The sequence below is a fragment of the Charadrius vociferus genome, unplaced genomic scaffold (assembly GCF_000708025.1).
Source record: "Charadrius vociferus isolate BGI_N301 unplaced genomic scaffold, ASM70802v2 scaffold513, whole genome shotgun sequence".
Classification (NCBI taxonomy): Eukaryota; Metazoa; Chordata; class Aves; order Charadriiformes; family Charadriidae; genus Charadrius; species Charadrius vociferus.
Genome location: NW_009647423.1, coordinates 613,543 through 632,211, shown reverse-complemented (window position 1 = coordinate 632,211; position 18,669 = coordinate 613,543). Strand labels below are relative to the sequence as shown.

The 18,669-nt window shown below is 37.5% G+C and overlaps 1 protein-coding gene across 1 annotated transcript in view; it reads left to right on the top strand.

The window, feature by feature from the left end:
* The first annotated feature begins 1,861 nt into the window (after window positions 1-1,861).
* The window catches only part of BAI3 (brain-specific angiogenesis inhibitor 3), a 101,872-nt gene continuing 85,064 nt past the window's right edge, over window positions 1,862-18,669 (top strand). The window contains exons 1-2 of the mRNA XM_009880521.1: window positions 1,862-1,910; window positions 5,351-5,453. The gene's annotated coding sequence lies outside the window, so the exon portion shown is untranslated. The remainder of the gene's footprint in view (window positions 1,911-5,350; window positions 5,454-18,669) is intronic.

Sequence of the window (18,669 nt, the reverse complement as noted above, 5' to 3'; positions counted from 1 at the left end):
CCCCCTTCCCCTCCCCTCCCTCCCCCCCTTCCTCCTTTCCTTCTCTCTCTCCTTTGCAGGAACGACTCTTTGGGAACCTGGTCCACCCAGGGATGTAAAACTGTGCTTACCGATGCATCCCATACGAAATGCTTATGTGATCGTCTCTCTACCTTCGCCATTGGGGGAATCCAGTTTTAATGCAAAAGGCAATAGAGGGGGGGCTGCGGGGGGGCGGGGGGAGCTGGTCGAGCTTTGCTCTCAGGTATATTTCAGACGTTGCATTGAGGAATTGTTTAATACTGCAGGTAGGCAAATGTTAGTCTCCTGGTGTCTACAGTGGCTCAGAGCAATGAATTCCGGATTCTGTCATACAACTAAATCCTGGTGAAATGTGCACGGTTCTCCAACTCTGAATTTTACAGAGAAAGCCTTCTAATTGTGATGCAAATGTGTTGAAAACTTTTGTCTTGAACAATTATCAACTTAACAAGCTTTTTAAAGGTTGCAAGCCTTTCCAGGGGAATGTACAGGGCTTTATTACTGCTCTTGGTAGGAAAACCCTAGATACTGTAGTTAAACAGATTGCAGATCTGCATTGGGCATTTTCAGCACAGATTTTCTGTGTAGTCTGTTGATATGGTGTAAGAAAAATAATCAAGTTTTCATGAGAAAGAGGGGACATTAAGTGTATAAGCAGACACTCCCAGTATTATTGAGCGTAAAAACAGCTAAAAAGCAAATATTTGTGAAGTTATCCTGCTGAGGCATAATTTCATTTTCCTGGTTTTGAAAGCGTATGATCAGACTCTTTTTAATAGAAAAGTAGATCAGTTTTGAACAAAGTGGTCGAAATAAAATGCTACTTTCTGCTTCAGATCTGGCCTAAAAGTACACCAGTCTTATCTCCTATTTGGGTGACAAAAGATATTTTGATAAAATGTAATTCGCAATGCATCCTTGAGGCTTTAAAAAGCATTTTGGTAAACCAGGCAAACTTTTAGATCTAAATTTTTTTCCATTTGTGTTAGCAAATACCATGTCTGTTTCAGAACATGAGCACATATGCACATGGAAGAAAAACCTTACCTGATATCTGATGGTAATAGTTTCTTTACAGCAGGGAAAGCTAGTTTGTTTTCAAGGTCATTTATTTATTTTCATTTTTTATTAACACACAGAGTACAATTGAAATATTTCTAAATTTCCAGCTTCTGTACAGAAGGCTTATGATATTGTTGCCATAGATATCTTGCCATTCCTTCTAGACATTCAGAGGCCCAAGGAAATTAAGTGTGTGAGAATAGTGGATTGAAGTCAAAGTTATTAAAAGTCAGAAAGTTTGGTAATTCTGCAACAAGCATGAACCAAATTCTGGGAGAAACTACTGGACTATCTTTAATATATTACAGTGAAACTAAGCTGTTTGTTTAATACACAATTCTAAATATTGCTGTTTCTCAAGAGAAATATATATTTTAATGAATTTTAATTGGGCTGTAGTTGAAACTTATGCTAACATCATAGTCTCCTATTACATTGTAATCTTACTACTTTATTTTTCAAAATATTATGCAGGCATTATAAGGTGTTTTAAAGCTCAAAGGCCTCTGAGGAATGTAGCAGTAATTGAACAGATCTCAGAGTTATGTATGGATCAGTTTTGGAATTAAGTTGATTTCTGCTTCATAAGGAATATTACCAAAGCTATCTGTGACAGCGTGACTGCTTTTATCATTTTGATTTTATTGCTTTTTTTGTCTTTTTACTTGTTGTTTTAATTGCTGGAGGATGGTTTCCTTCATGGTTGTCTGTTGTAACCTACAGATCATGGAGTCATCTGGTACACCCTCAGTGACCTTAATAGTAGGCAGTGGTCTTTCATGCTTGGCCTTGATCACCCTAGCAGTTGTCTATGCAGCACTATGGAGGTATGTAATGGATTGACAAAGCGGAATGTGAATACATATTTAGTTGAATTAAAATTTAAAGAGTGCGTTAGATGCAACTTTTAATATTTGGAAAAGAAATAAAGAAAAAAAAAGCAAAATGTAGTGCATGTTTTGACTCCTAAATTTGTTGATGTGATTGATTAGTTTCACTCTCTTGGCCTACTGGTGATAGTATAGCCCACTCTTCTCTTTCCCCTCTCGAGTGTGAATGGTATAGCTCTTTTAGTGGGGTATTCATAGCGCTAATAAACATTTCACAGGATTCTTCTATATGATGTATTTTGTGTGAGGCCTATACCTTGGAATGCTTTTCCTCCATTTACATTTGAAAACAAAACTTCTATGTGGTAAAAATGACATATCAAGTGCCATATGAGTAATTGCAGATTTAGGGAGGTTCAGTCAACTGACTTTGAGTTTATCCACTTCTGTCAGAAGTTTCAATGAAGACCAAAATATGAAGTAGTTTCAAACAGTGTGGTGGTACATTCCAGTAACAGACTTTCTTTCTATCCTGAGTTTACTATATTAAAATATTAGATTGACTGAAAAGTGCAATAGATATTTATGGAGCAAATTAATTTGAGAGGTGATGGGAAATAGCATGATGTATTATTGTAGAAGAAATAGAAAGGTAGGAAAATCACGTGCAGTAATAATATTTTTTTAAAGTGAACGTGGGTTCTCATTTAACTTTTTTCCATAATAAAAGAAAAATAGGTTCTTGAGCAAGTAAGAACAAACACAAGGAGAAAATAACAATTTTTAGAGTAATGTAAAATCAACCAATAGAATTTTAATTTTAGAAGCAGCTTGATAATTTTACATGCTTTTCTCTTTCACTCTCTTATGCAGCCACAGAAACTCACAGGATTAGACATACATAAAATAAATATAGAGTATCTAGTTACATAAGTTATAATAAAAAGAGTATAAGAATTATCAGTTCTTGTCTGTCAAAACTAAGAATGAGAGTATTTCAGGATATAATTCCCATCTGAAGAATTATAGTGTTATTTTTGCACTCCCTGATATATTTAGCACTTGGATGGAAATACTGTCATGCTCAGTGGAACTGGTCTTCTCCATTATTTAGATTAAATATAAGGAAAAAAAAAAATTACTATGAGAGTAGTGAGACACTGGAACAGGTTGCCCGGAGAAGTTGTGGAAGTGTTGGATGGGACTTTGAGGAACCTGGTCTAGTGGAAGGTGTCCCTGCCCAGGGCAGGGGGGTTGGAACTAGGTGATATTTAAAGGTCCCTTTGGACCCAAACCAGTCTATGATTCTATGATGCTATGGTGCCATGACGCTATGATGCCATGATTCTACTATTCTGTGATTCTGTGATTCTACGATTCTATGATTACGGTAATTTCCAAGCTGAGAAAAAAAAAAAAAAAAAGTGTTGTGGACCTAATGTGGGTTCTGTATCCAGCTGAAGAAAAAATAACTCATATAGATCTCTGTGTTCTATCAGTGAGATATTTTGAAAGTATTATGACAAGTGAGTGGCTTGTCATTTGCACCATTAAAATTTGCCTTCAACGCGTTTCACAAGAGCATGTAGTAATCAACTATGGGGGGAAGATAGACACGGAAACTTATATGTATATATGCTTATTTTTATAAACCTAGGATCAGGGAGAAATTTGATATTTTGACCCTATGTCTGTATTTATATTTTGGAACACCCACCTTCCCTTTGAATGTCAAGGCCTGTTTATAAGTGATACAAGGTAGAGGTATTCTGGTCTGAAGAAGGCCTGTGTGAGCATTCTTTTATGGTTGATTGATTTGATCCCCCTGACTGAAAATTCCAACTGAAAAATAAATTTAGTGTCAGTCAAATATTCAGCCTTGCCTTGCCTTACCTTGCCCTGCCCTCTCCTCCCTTCTCCTCCCTTCTCCTCCCTTCTCCTCCCTTGCCTTGCCTTGCCTTGCCTTGCCTTCCCTTCCCTTCCCTTCCCATCATGGATAGTGAGCTGGCAGAAAAACTAAAACCTTCCCAGCTTAAGTCAATGCCATGAGCTCCTACTTGCACTGTATTTACTCAACCGCTAAGACCCCTTATAGCCCATAGATACTCAGTGTTGGGAACTGGCCCAGGTGAATCAATAGTTAACAAGTTAGAAAGTAGCAGCATGCTGACTGTGTAGACAAAGGGACTAGACTTTCTGTCTAAACTTTTTTGTTTGCAAACACATAGAACTAACCTGAACAATATTGTTACATTTTAAGGAAAGATGTGGTTTGTGATATCAGGATTGTTCTGTCTTCTTGACTCAAAAATGTAATGCTGTATTATTAATTGATAGCTGAGCAAAAAGGACTGCAATTCATTTCATGTCGGAAGCTCAGCATTCCTCATGAGTTCAGCACTCTCTGTTATGACCTCCTCAGAGGGTCAGCTATGGGCATACAGCTCAGGAGGAGACAGCAATATTAACTAAGCTCCAGTGAGAAGCATATAGTCATAAAATATATAAAAATATGGCATGGTCTTCAGAGGAACTGAGCACCCTTAACTTTCATTTACTTTAGTAGTCAACATTTACTCTGTTAACACCTCTGAAAATTGGGTCAGTAAGGTACTTCACTTGAAACCATAGTCGTTCTCTTTCTGTCCTATAGCATGTAAAAGACTGTAAATAGAAAAATAAGAACATTTGCATCTTGTAAGGAAATGACTGCTAAGAGTATTTGACTTCTTCATCCTAAACATACTTGTAAAATGAATATGATAAGTTTGCAAGAGAGACTGTGTGATGCTCACTGCTATAATTTAATCTTTCTGTACAAACTTAGCTATTTTTTGGCATAAAGTCTTATGAAGATTAAGATATTACGGTATTGTTGTTTCTTCATACAAATTATCTTGTCAATGTGGTGGAACTTCAAGATTAATGTTATCCTTATCCCAGTAACGTCTTTCAAAATGTACTATCATCAGCCAACCTGCATCTTATTTATGCATCGTGGACCAGATTTTCTGTTTATGTAAATCACCGTATTTTTGCTGAAGTTTGTTATTGTGAGTGGTCTGTGCCAGCTGTGGATATTCCCAGGGATGAGCAGAGAGCATAAGTTGTTCCTGACATGAATTCATGTGAGCCCATTATTGTCAGTACGGTGTTAGAACAGTGTTGCCAGCAGTTTTTAAAAGAAGCATTGATAGATTATTTTTAAAATATAGCAAGATACTAAGAGGGAATTGCAGAGTATCTATCAAAATATCATAGTTCCTATGCTTTTAATGTGGTAGCTCCCCGATACTCTTTTTGAGCACTTGAAAGAGAGCACTTACCTTTCAGAGTATCTCCAACAATTAGTGCAAGAATTGCATCAAAGCTTTGTATGACTTACCAGTTGTTTTCCTTTTAGAAAAGTTGTACCCTCTCTTTGTTTATTTGAACAGGTACATCAGATCTGAGAGGTCAATAATTCTAATCAATTTCTGCCTGTCTATTATCTCATCAAATATCCTTATCCTGGTTGGACAAACTCAGACGCATAACAAGGTATGATGGGTTGTATTAAATTTGCACTTAAATATTGATATCTTTGTTTTATTTGTGTTTAGCTTAAAATAATTACATCCATTTAGTCCTATACTCATAGGACTTAGCATTTTTGGTAAAATATTAACAGACAATGGAAAATGTTTACTGTCTTTCGTAGTGTTTTTTTCCCCTCCAACAATCCCTTTTGGTATTGTTCCCTCTGGATAAGCTGTGTTCTCTGTGGTAGACTTGTATGTTTTATAACTAAATTTCAAAGCAAAAAAGTTCAAAGACTCAACATCAAAAGCATAATTTCTGGTTCATTATAATAGTTGTAATAGGATTGTGCTACAGTGTTTTTGTCTTTTTATTAACACACTGGTACTCGAAAGGCAAGTAGAAATTGCTTAGAAGTTAGAGTACTACTCTTGAAAATGTGCAGAAATAGACGTCATAACAAGCTATGGAACTGTTACATCTCTGACTGATGTAGCTATAAGAAAGTAATAACCCTGCATACCTTACTTAGTGATATATTGCTGATTTATTACTAATGTGTTCTCAGACTCTTTCTGAACATAGTTGTTATTTGTCCCTCTCCTGCAAAACAGGGCTGTGTCAGTGTTTTGCGGCGTCACCCAGTGCCAAGTGATATTAGGCAACTTTCAGAAGTGACAATAAATGGTTGTTTAAAATTAATTATAGCTACATGATAGCTTAGAATAGAAAATAGGATGCAATTGGTGAAGAAGTCACATGAGAGAATGCCATTAAGTTTTGCAGTGAGCAAGTATCTGTAAAGTAATTCTTTATCCCACTGTGTTAAACTACTTAATGCACTGGTCATCTTAATTTTTCCAATATCTAATGAAATATGTTCATCATCTGCTAAAGGATAACTGGTGTTTCTACGACACACCTATAATTAATCATTTACTCTTTTCAAATGACTGCTCAGAAATTTAGCTGCCACAAGTCTCATAAATTCAATGCAAGTCACATAGCTGTACTTTGTAAAACATACCCAAAGTAAACAGTCATTTCCAACACATAATTTAACAAAAAACATTAAAATTAAGGTATTTATATGCTATAAAGTTTTGGAAGTATGTAGAGGTTCAAGCAAACAAAATATGGATTTGCAGAAGAAACCCATGTGATTCTTGCAGGTTTTATTTGGGGGGGGGGAGAAGGGGGGAAGTCAGAAATGGGCAAGCAACATCAGAGTACCAGAGTGCAGAAGAAGGATTAAGCCTCTCTAGAATTTCAGCACTAACATGCGTAGTCATATATACTATTTTATTATGTATTTCAAGAAGAGATATGGCTCAGTAGCTGAAAGTTCCTGTGTATATTGCCACTGTGGAATCAGGGTTTGAGGGCATCGGAATGACTGTGTTTGATAACATGCTCCCTAGGTATGCTGGCAGCCTTTCTCTGATGCTCGGGGAACTCTGAACTAAAACAGACCCTTAATCCAGTTCCTTTCTTTGAATCTTAATCTCCTTGAGCTCCCTCACTTCTGCTTCATGAACTCCTGAAAGTAGAGATATTGACTGATTTCTGAGAACAGCAGATCCTAAAAATGGAGGTGTTCAGAGGAAGTATTTGACAGAAAAAACAACACATCCCAAAGTTTACATTTTGAATATATGGCCTGAGAAATGACTCTAAAGTATCACTTTTTACTACACTTGGCTTCTTTTTGAGTCCACATCTTGCTTTTGATACACGTACCACCCGGGAGCTTCTAGCCAGGGAGTACCTCTAATGGATCAAAGGCAGAATACATTTTTTGTACCGAGGAAGATATTCCTTGATAGAGACCCAAAGTCTTTTTATCACTATGTCCACTGATATGCGAATATATTGTAGCTCCAAGAGGCTGATAAAGACAGTGTTTAGCAAAAAACATATTCAAATTAAAGCAGTCAGATTCAGGTTTGTCTTCAGATATTTGTAAGTAGGGATGTGTTTTAGCATTAGATGTGTTTGAATTCAAATTATGAATTTTTTATTTTCAAAGATCATATAAGACCAGAAGAAGCCAGTGTTTGATTTTTAGTCCATAGATCTGGGTTACAATACTGACAGCTGTAGGAAAAATCATGTTTTCGTTTTGCTGACCTGAAAAACTAAATCTGTAAATGGGAACTTTAGAAAGAAAATCAGGTCCGTCCCTATGGTTTCAGATGAAAAACATTTTGAACTTGTTTCTGAGATCTTATTATTTACTAGAGATCAAACCATTTGAGTTTTTAGTGTTTGTTTGAAAATTTTGGGAGAAATATTGGGAATATTTTATCAAGACAACATAATATTCAAGTCAGTAGAAATTGTTTCCTGAATAAAAGTTGAGATGGTGTTTTATAGCAAGGTCATGTTCTTTACTATATTGGAGAAAATTTGAGAAATATGACATGCCAAGTTTAAGAGTTTATTTACTCTGTTCTGTTCTCATTCTTCTGTCCATACTATTCTCCATACTATATTATTGGAGCACCAAGGTATTGTCCATATGATGCTGCTAATATTCACAACATTGAAGAATGCCCCTTTAGTCGGTTTCTCATGCTTTAGTTTGGTTTTGCTTCTGAGTTTCAATTGTCCCAAGCTCTACATTTGCATATTCCCTTCGAGAATAGGTGCTTGTAAATGTCGTCAAAGCTGAATTCCAGTTTAAAGTTGAACAGCGTGTAAATTAAGCATACCGAAGACATATTTATAACAAACAGCATATTGTCAGTCTGTTTGCAGTTTGCAGTTTTCTCTATCTGTATTAAACACTTTACTAACTACTTCTATTCATTTCAATGCTATTCAATCCCCAGGAAATTCCTGTGGGTCATTTTAGTACGCCCATTGACATCTGTGTCAAAGAAAAAAATATTGAGTTTCTGGGTCTGGATAAGTGCAGGTTTTCTGTTATTTTCTTTCTGTTTTATGTAAATTTAGATACTTAGCATGTTACGTTTAGCTCTACTATTTGAAGTTTGACTATATCCTTGATGTTTTTACACAAGCTTCTTTTAGTGAAGTCTAAGTGAGTTTTAATATCGCACTCTCTAAGTTCTGCCTTTTTTCAGTAAAAAAGATCATGGTATTTCCCACAGGCAGAAATGGACTAAATATTTACAAGGACATGTAGAAGTAGTTTAAATTCTTTCAAGCTACCATAGCTTTTCCATTATAATATACTCTGTTTAAAAGTGAATTTTTCTCCAGTTTCAGGAACTTGAGGATACCAACATTAGACCAGAGGTCTAGGTTGTGGGGCTTTTTAGCTTGTTTTAGAATATCTCGTGATGGGCGGCATGGAGGGGACTATGGTTTCTCTTGTAAGGTTTGGATTGGGATAGCAAAAAAAGGCTTTTGTCAACAGAAAAGCCTTGCTCCTTTATTCCTTCTTAGCGAAGCGCATTGTGCTTTTTATTGAAGGACACAGCTGAGAAATGTTTCGCTTTTTTCAGGATGTTTCCCCAAACCTCTCAAAATGCAGAACTTTGTTCAAAGCCTTCTTAATGTTTGACTGTGTAAGAGATTTCTGTTTTGTCAGATCCTGGTTTGAAATACAGGTCACTGAAGGCTGAATTTACAAGAATATTATGAAATTAATTATGTATCTTGTTTAAATATGCTCGGTGTTATACTAGGTATGAGAAGCATATTAATTTACTTTGGTATTTCTTTTTGTCTCTTGTTTTCTTTGCAGTATTAAATGTTAGCCACATAATCATATTTAAATTTGAGGATATGCAATTGATACACTGGAGATAGCCCTTTAACAGCTGAAATTAGTTGTAACATTGAAATTAAGTCTCCTAATTAAGAAAGGGTAACACTTGTCATGTATAACCTAACTGCTTAAATATCTGTTATTTCACAAATACTATGAGATGTCCCTAACATCTACAAAAGCATTACGTATTTACTTTGAAGAGACTGACAGTTTTCTTTGAGGAAACATCCTTCAGTGATTTGTAGGTTTCACTGTAATGTAACTCTTGCTATATTATGTTTCCTAATGTTCTTCTTGCCATCAAGAAAAATGGTTGCATTTCTTCTATATGTGGACCTTTAACGCTTAAGCTATAAATCTTTACTATGCTTCTGATCCCATTTAATGAATAGATTCTCTACCCCAAATAAGTTATTGATTAATATTATGTGTATTTTTCATAAATTGTCCTTCCTTTTGCATACATTCAGAAAATACTTTGTTTTTTTCACAGTTCTGCCTAAATAAAAACACACCAACTGTTTGATGTAAACAATTCTTGTTTACCTATTTTTCCTGTGAAGAAAACAAAACTGAATACAATTTAAAATAAATTATACATATGAGCAAAAGTTAATTATTTTCTATATTAGCTGTTTCCAAGTGTACTTAAGTTTGGGTCTCTTGTGAGGAATTTTAGAATTTTTAGAAATGTCATAAACCCCTGTACGTTTTGTTAGCCCTAGTCAGGTTTGTGTGTGTCTACCAAGGGAAGACTAGGGAAGATGTTAGGGCACAAGGCAAGATCTAGCAATGCTGATATTGTGTGTCATTCCTGTTTAGTTGCAAAATCCAGTTTATTATGCTTACTATTACATTTTGGAATTGGTCTCTTAGACCATACCTGAAAAGATATGAAAAAGGCAGGTCCTGACCATCTAAAGCACATAACATAAACAATCACTAGTTTTGCTAAATGCATTGTGAACAAGCAGAAAACCTGTACAGTTTTTTACATAATAAGATTAAAATGTTCACTAAATAGGCTGACTGGACAAAAATAACCCTGTTTTAGTCTTCTTTTTTTTTTTTTTTTTTTTTTTTTAATGGAGTTTCTAATCTGGAAGAAGCAAATAGAAGTGGAAAGGAGTTGAGAAGCCACAACACCCCTTTCCCACAGCACTCTGAAGCAGCTGACTGTGGCACTAGGGCTCCCTCAGGTTTTGAGAAATGGTGGGTGGCGGGATCCCCTGAGAACCCTGCAAACATTCAGGTGATACTAATGCCGCTAACTATGTGGCTCTTGCCCCATATCTGCCACTGCCTTACAGATGCAGGCATCATGGCAATATATCTCCTAGGAAACAGCGGGGGAGACCTAAGAGCAGATGGAACGAACAGAGAAATGGTGCTAACACAGCATTAAGGTTGTGTTAGAAAATCAATGAGGAAGTAGGGAATTTAGTATCTCAGGCAGTAGCACTCTGTTTTTTGGGTCTTGCCTAGAGAACTTCAGGGGAATATCCCCCATTTAAGCAACTGAAGCCCAGGAAAATGTGTCCTTCCATTTTTGCCAGTACCCAATGTCCAAATTAACACTTACTTTGCAGAATGTCACCTCTTTCTTTGTGTAACAGCTTTGTGAACAGCTGAGCCACAGAGCCTCCGGTATGGGTCAGCCATCACAGAAACACACCAATAAATAGGTCAGCAGTCAAGAGTGCACTGCACCACACACATCTGCCTGATGTGTATTCGGGAACTCAGAAACAATTAACTGAAGAAGAGCCCACTTAACTGAATAACTATTACAGGAGTCGGTCTGTTTAAGCAACACTGTTTTACCATGCCAAATTCTGACAAAACCCGTTAACATCAGCTGAATTAACTACCTGCTTTTAGATTCTCAAGAGAACCTCTGGGAGCAGATCTTTCTTACCCAAGATCAGTAAACATTGTCATTCATGCTACTGTTACCTGCCTCAGAGGAGAAGGTAACATTCTTCTCAAAAGTGCCTGCCAGTCTGTTTCTCAAAATACATCAACTTTATCATTCAGTTTGCTATTTCTAAACAAACCAGACATTTTGATTGTAAGTGGGTTACAGGGAAGAAATTGGGTAGATATTAGCAGCATGTGTTCTCTGCCTCCAATCCCCAGAAACTTTTTAAGAGCTCTGCGAGCTATTTTAGAATCACAGAATTGTTCAGGTTGGAAGATCATCTGGTCCAACCTTATTCTCAAGGCAGGGTCAGCTGTAGGGTCAGAACAGGTTGCTCACAGCTTTATATAGTGAAGTCCTGAAAACCTCCAGGTGTGGAAACCGCACAACCTCCTTGGGAAACTTGCTCCATTGCTTGGCTGTCCTCATGGCTAAAAAGTTCTTCCATAGTCTGGAAGTTTTCCAGTTTTTCCAAGAGTCTGGACCTCTTGTTTCAATTTATGCCCATTGTCCCTTGTCATCCCACCACACATCAATGTGAAGAGTCTGCCTTCATCTACTCAATGACCTCTCTATAGACAGTGACAGGCTGATGCTAGATGCCCCTGAAGCCATGTCTTTTCCAGACTGAAGAAGCCCACCTTCCTTAGCCTCTCTAGGAAGCGTTACAGCCTCCAAGCATCTTGGTGGCGTCTGCTAAACTCACTCTAGTTTCCATGTCTTCCATGCATTGGGCAAATCAGTTGAACTGAACATAGTATTCTAGATATGGTCTACTGAGTGCTAAGCAGAGGAGGAAAAGCCATCCCTCAACCTACGGGCTGTGCTTCTCTTCATGCCAGCCCCAGATGTTGTCAACTGTCTGTGCTGCCAGGAAACACTGCTGACTCATATTCAGCTCATTGCCCATCCCTCGAACCTGTATAGATCTCTCCAGATCGCAACCATGCCCTTGAGCATATAGACTGGTCCCCCCAGTTTGGTGTTATTTACAAACTGTATGAACAAGCACTCCACTGCCTACTCCAGGTCACTGACATTAATCATAGGTCCCTGGATAGACCCATGTAGTATTCTGCTTGTTATCCGCTTCCGGGTAAATTGCCACCCATTAGTTATTACACTCTAAGCCAACCATACAACTAGTTTTTTTCTACTCAAGAGTATTCTCACAAGAATATTGTGAGAGACTTTGTGCAGCTCATTTTAATGAGCTTCATTTTGAAAAGCAAAAGTGATGTTGGTTTGCGAATCCAAAATTTACCAAGGTTTATCCATGAAAGACTTAGACTGTGTCTGACCCATGACTCACACTGGTGCCAGCTCAAGTGTCTCTCAGCTGGTGAGGGTCTTCTGCTGCCCACCCACACAACCGCATATTGCACACACGTGCTGAGGAATGTTGCACAGGTGTAGTCTACTCCCTCCTCCCTGGCTGTGGTGCTGGACTTGGTGCTGGCATGTGTGCCTCCACTGTCCTGCCTTAATGCAAAAGAAAAATAGCTCAGACTTCCCTGAGGTAACCCTCTGCTGTCCTACTCTTCCCAAAATGGTGGGGTTTTCCCTCCTTGTTCTTCAGGACCCATTTAGAGTAGTTTTTTCTCTTCTAGAATTCACCCCCGCAGCCCTGAGGAAAATAGTTCATTCTCTCACAAACACCTATTTGAATCATTTCAGACAATCTGTTGACGACTCAAGCAGCTATTTTGGGCTTCACACCTTTTTCTACTTCTCTTTTGCTTATTTGTTGAATTTCAGTGGAAACAGAAAAGCAGTCAGTGGGAAGCAGATCAACCTACAAATAGTTAAATGTGCATGTCTCTCATTTACATAATCTTAGTTTTAAGAAAGAGGAAACCATATAGATTTCCAAGTATAATGGTAAAAAGGATTTTTAGATGAAGACAAAATAGGAATAAACTTCACAAGACTAAAAGGTTTAAGCAATAATGACAACAAAAGCAACACCAAAAATCAGCATTCAGCTACTTGGTTGTTTTTTCTAGTATGAAAGTTGAATTTCCTACATGGATTTTCCTATGTGGGTTATAATTTCTAAGAACGTAGACATAGAATCCATTTGTCACATACACCAAAACAGCTACAGAAACACAGTAAGGTATTTTTGATACAGCTATCTGGTAAATAAAAAATACAACTCTGAGAAAAATGCACTGTAAATCTTATGCCCTACTACAATAATTATTACATCATTACTTTTTCTGCATAACAAAATGAAACATGTTAGAAAACACAAAATCTTTTAGAAGACTATAATTTAAGGAAAAATAGTGTAAATTTTGTGTGAAAGATTATCTACCTATTGTACTCAATTTTATTTATACTTCCCTCCAATTCCCTGTTGTGTCTGAGTATTTTCAGGAACATATGGTATGGTTTAACCTTGACATGCACTGTGAAGCTCATTTGTACAGTTTTACTTTTTTTTTCTTGTATTCTCCTAGGTCAGAGTTTTTAGGCCCCTATATCTTGCGGTCAAGTCAATGAGAGCATGATAAGGGAAATGACTATTGAATTGGTCTGATTCTCAGACTGGTCTGATCAGAAGCTGTAAAATAAGTATTCTTGCCTAACACTACATACTTCACTCTGTAAAAGCTACGGGGCTCAGGCCTGTGAACCTTAGACATGAAAGTGTTCTCTAGCCCTACGCTTACTTTTATTTTAAAGTGTTAGAAATAGTATCACATAGAAGTTGGGAAAATCAGGCTCAGAGGTGATTTAAGAGTCAGTATGAAAATTAATCGTGAGGTTTGTGTTTGTTACTTATGGCTGAAGTACACTCAGTTCTGAAAACATCTTGAAAGTGAATCAGTTCCCTTTTTATGCTGAAGTCCCTCTTTTGCAGCAACTGAAAAAAAAAAAAAAAGTGAATGATGTTTTGCTAGATTCAATCAAACTCATCCAGGATGCTGTTTGAACAGAAGCCAAAACCAACCACTCCAGAAGTACAAGATGCTCTGCCCTGGGCAATTGTGAGTTAACCTACCCTGTACCCTATTAGATTGTTTAATTTGTGGTTGACTTTAAGTCATGGCCAAAATAAACCTCTCATAAAAAGATAATTGTTCTCAGGTGCTAAGATTAAGGTCTGGGTTCCAGTGCCTATGTCCAGACCTGTTTATTCATTTTATATTTGTCTGTGTTTGGAGGGAAAAAAAAAAAGTGGCATGAGGTGGATCTCAAGTTTCTTTCTTTCATTCCCTATGAATCTTGTTTGCTTTTCAACAGGAAAAACATAAGGGTGTCTTTCCCATTTCCACATTCTAGCTCTTCTACAGGGTGATGGTAGGTGAAAGTTCATGGGAAGGGGGACAAGCAGGATGCGAATCTCTGTTCTAGGTAGAGATCAACAATCAGATGTAAAGCCAAGGATGATCAAACAAATTCTGATCTTTCCCACTTTTTCTTTCTGAGAAAAAACCTGTAGTCACTGTGCGCTGAACTCATTAAGTCACCATTCTCTAAGTATGATCTGAACATATTTATTACATCATGAGAAAAAGCAATGTCATTAGGTGTTCTGGATTGCAGCAGGACTTTGTTGTGAGAGGGATGCTCAGCTTGTCAAATAAAGAGACTCCTAGGTATGGCTAGGGATGCAAAATTATGTACCCTGAGATCCTCTTGGTGCTAGCGTAAAATGCATGTAGTGCCAGTTGGACCAGATGATCCCCGAGGTCCCTTCCAACCTGGTATTCTAGGATAGTGCCACTAATTTTAGACCGCTGCTGAAACATGATCTTTTTATATTTGTTTTCATGGACATACGTGCTTATTATGTTGAGTCTCAGTGAGTCACACCATAGACATCAAACCTGGTACTGGAAAATTTGACAGTAACGGTGTTTTTCTCTTTTGATGCTTTTGTCAAAATTCATATAACACTGACATTGTGGATGAATAAGTAGGTATTGTGTGGAATTTAATAGAAAATTATGCACAGAATAATTGTTGAAAGAAAACTGTAAAGGTAAATTTACGAAGCATGCGTTTGGCTATAATCATGGACATTTTTAATGAATGTAATTGTAAGATTTCCAGAACCCTGCAGGGAAATGTACATGTTTGTAATAAAAAGGCCTCAAGCTGTTAAAACTGATAGAATTTTTGAAATGTCAAGAAAGTTCAGTTTGCACTAGACTTCTGGGTTTAAAAACAGGATGGAAAACATGTTAGTATCTCTCTCTTCTGAAGAAAACTGAAATATATCTGGCACAAGGAGTCCAGCAGTTGGAAGGAAGTATGAATAAGGTTGGCACAAAATGTTGTTCCATTAGTAAGTGATTACATATCTGTCTCTAATTAGTAGCATGGCATATAATTTGTGCTCTATGCTCTTTATTTCATAAAAAGTAACATCTTTAACCTATCTTATATTTGCTAAATAATTTCTTTAAGCTAGGAAATCCAAATGGATTTATTATTATTTAAATACCACTTAAAGTTAGGTGAAGGCTTAGAATGATAATGGCTTCCTTAACAAGCTTAGCTGAACCATACGGGACAACAAAGCCCAATGTGTCAGAACCTACAGCTATTGAAACATGGGTTTTAAAAAGATGGGATTAATTGTAAAGCTGTTGTTATTTGCATTGAGATTTTACACTTCTTATATTTAAGAGGGCTTTCAAGTCTCTGTCTTTGACTGTATATCCTCTTATGTCCAGTCAATCAGAATTCGGGCTAGAGTGTTAGCAATTTAATTATTGCTGTAAGACCTTCATTTTGGCACTGCTTATCTTTTAAAGTAAATACAGAAGAGTAATAACGTTTCACTGAACTGAGTGATCCCACAAGGCACTGCAGTTGTACTACAATGGAAGAAAAATTGTTTTGCCTAGGAATCATAGTTAGACCTCAGCATCAAGGCAGCATTAATGATGGACAAGAACTGCTGCTGGACTCAGTTTGTCTCTTGCAGCTATTCGTAAACCTCATCCCATAAAATCTCTCCAGAAACCAATTTGTAAGAGTTTAAATCCCATCAAGTGTCTGTTCCCATTCCTTTCTAAAGGGTTGTTTTGGAAAGAAGATTCAACAACAGGAACTAACACCGGTGAAAATATGTTCTAGTCAGATTTAAACCTTAGTGAGAAGACTCAATCACATTCCATAACTAACTAAAGAACCTGTCTGTCCTAGTTAAGTGATAACCACTAAACAATCAAACGTCTTTTTAATTGTAGGAAATTGTCAGTTACGGATAGGAAGCTTTCAAGACTTCGAGTTGTGGCATTAATCCCTGTTCACATGTTTTGCCAGTAGCAAATGCACAGCCTGAAATGAATCAAAACCAAGCCTTGCTGTTGCCATGACTCGGAACGTGCACACAAGTTATTGATATAGCTCAGCTGACACTTGTAATGCCATGATGACTTGACATGATTGTGTGTTTGAGCCCCTGGAGATCTCAGTTCGTTGACTTTTCAATACTTCAGTGAATAGGTATGGTAAGCAAAGCAGAGCCAAAGCAGCACTTTGAGGTTTCTTTGTCAAAGAAACACTTTGCAGGGTTTCCATTTAGGTTATGTGTATACTGCACCCAGCACAGCTGGCCCTTGGTATGTCTCACTGTTACACAGTATTAGTGTTAAATAGTACAAATTCATATGGGATTTGCTAATCTCGGCTCATGGTCCTTCTGTTCTCTATATGTAAACCTTTCATCATGTGTCATCTAGAAGGACTGGTTTGGGTCACTTGGATTGTCTTGTCTCCCCTAGAAACTGAACAGAAATCTGCTAGTGTGCTATGAAAGCTTAAACTTGCGGAAGGAATTTGTCTAAGTGGTGCTGAAGAAAAAGGAATAAAAAGTGGATGGTTATGAATGCACAGAACAAGTAGCCTTTTAGTACAGTCCCCAGCTTATTTCTTCTCCAAACTTCTTGTTAGGCTTATATGCACAATACTCTTCTGTGACAGTCTGGTTCTCTCACCATGGCCACCAGAAACTTTTGTAAAGTATAAGAATAGATCTATAATAAAACATTACCCAATTTCTAAATACAGTAAAAAAAAAATAATAATCTTGTGCCTTCTGGCGTCTGGAAGGGAAGATTGTGACCCCACAATGATCTAAACCTGTCAGTGCAATCAGTTTAGAGACTCTGCTGTGTGTGCAGAGGATGGCACTGATTTCAGTGGTAGGCTCTGCAGGCAAAGTTATCTGATCGTGCAGGTCACAGAGCATCCACTAAGGGAATTCCCAGCAGAGGAGCAGAGAGAATACAGATAGACTTTCCAAAAATAATTTGGCTATATCATGTCATCCAGGGCATGATGGACATGGATATAGTCTGGGAGATTTTGTAGGAGGAGACATCCACACCAAGTATATAATTTAAAACTTAACATTTTATACTTGTTAATTTGAGTTGCCAAGATGCGTCTGAGAGACATGTAGCATTAATTATTAATTATTGTTGTTGTTGATAAAAATAAACCTATCATTAAGGCTCCGGGAGTATTTCCAACACCAACAAATTTTCAATTTGATTTATTAACAGATATAAACATTTATTTTTTTATTTCTCCCTCCAGAGCCTCAACTTATTTCACATTCGCCCCTCCCATAGGGAAAAGCTTGAGTAAATGTATCAGCCTTGTGCTGTGTTCTCAATGTCAGCACATCGAGATCCACCAGCTCTACTGCAGAAGCATGGAGTGGGGGAAAGAGGTGAGGACACCTTCAGCTGTAGTGAGACAGTTCAGCCTCCATTTATGAGCATTTTAACCTTAGAAATGTTTGGTATGCAGAAACAATCGATTTTGTGAAGAAGGCTGGACATGAAAGTCTGTCAGGTAAAATGGAGCAAAAAAAAGAAGCTCTGTTTCCACCTGGCAGCAAAAGTGAGAGTAGTATAGACTACAGGGAAGAGGTGTACTAGAAGCAGTAGTGCTGTGAAGGGCACAAACTTTGCTCTTATTTATTACAGTCACATGTGAGTGGAACCAAAGGATTAATTTATTTTTTGCATTAGCAGAAGCTTCCAACTGGTCTGGAAGTGTCACCCATCGAGCATTCCACATGTTGAGCAGGTTAAGCTGGTTAAATATGTAGGCCTCAAAAGTTGGTATACCAGTCAAACACATACCAGAAGAGAAAGGTTACAACTTCTACTCCATATACAGACAGGTACAAATAACAGTATTATTATCAAAGCCAAGGTCTGGGAATTCAGGGACTTCTACACAGGCCTTTTCCATTTTCAAATAGAGATGACAGCTTACAGGATGCAAGCTTTACTTTCTGATCGTGCAGGTTTCCTTCAGTAGTTGAATTTCAATGCAGAACAATTTCCTGGTGATGGCAAGGCATCAGTGCTCTGTCACCCGAACCGTAAAGAAGTTTTTCCATGTATTTGAATGGAACTTCCTATGTTCCAACTTGTGCCCATTGCCCCTCATCCTGTCACTGGGAACCACTGAAAAGAATCTGGCTCCATCCTCCTTCAACCCACCCTTTAGATACTTGTATGCCATACTAAGGTCTCCCCTCAGCCTTCTCTTCTCCAGGCTAAAGAGTCCCAGCTCTCTCAGCCTTTCCTCAT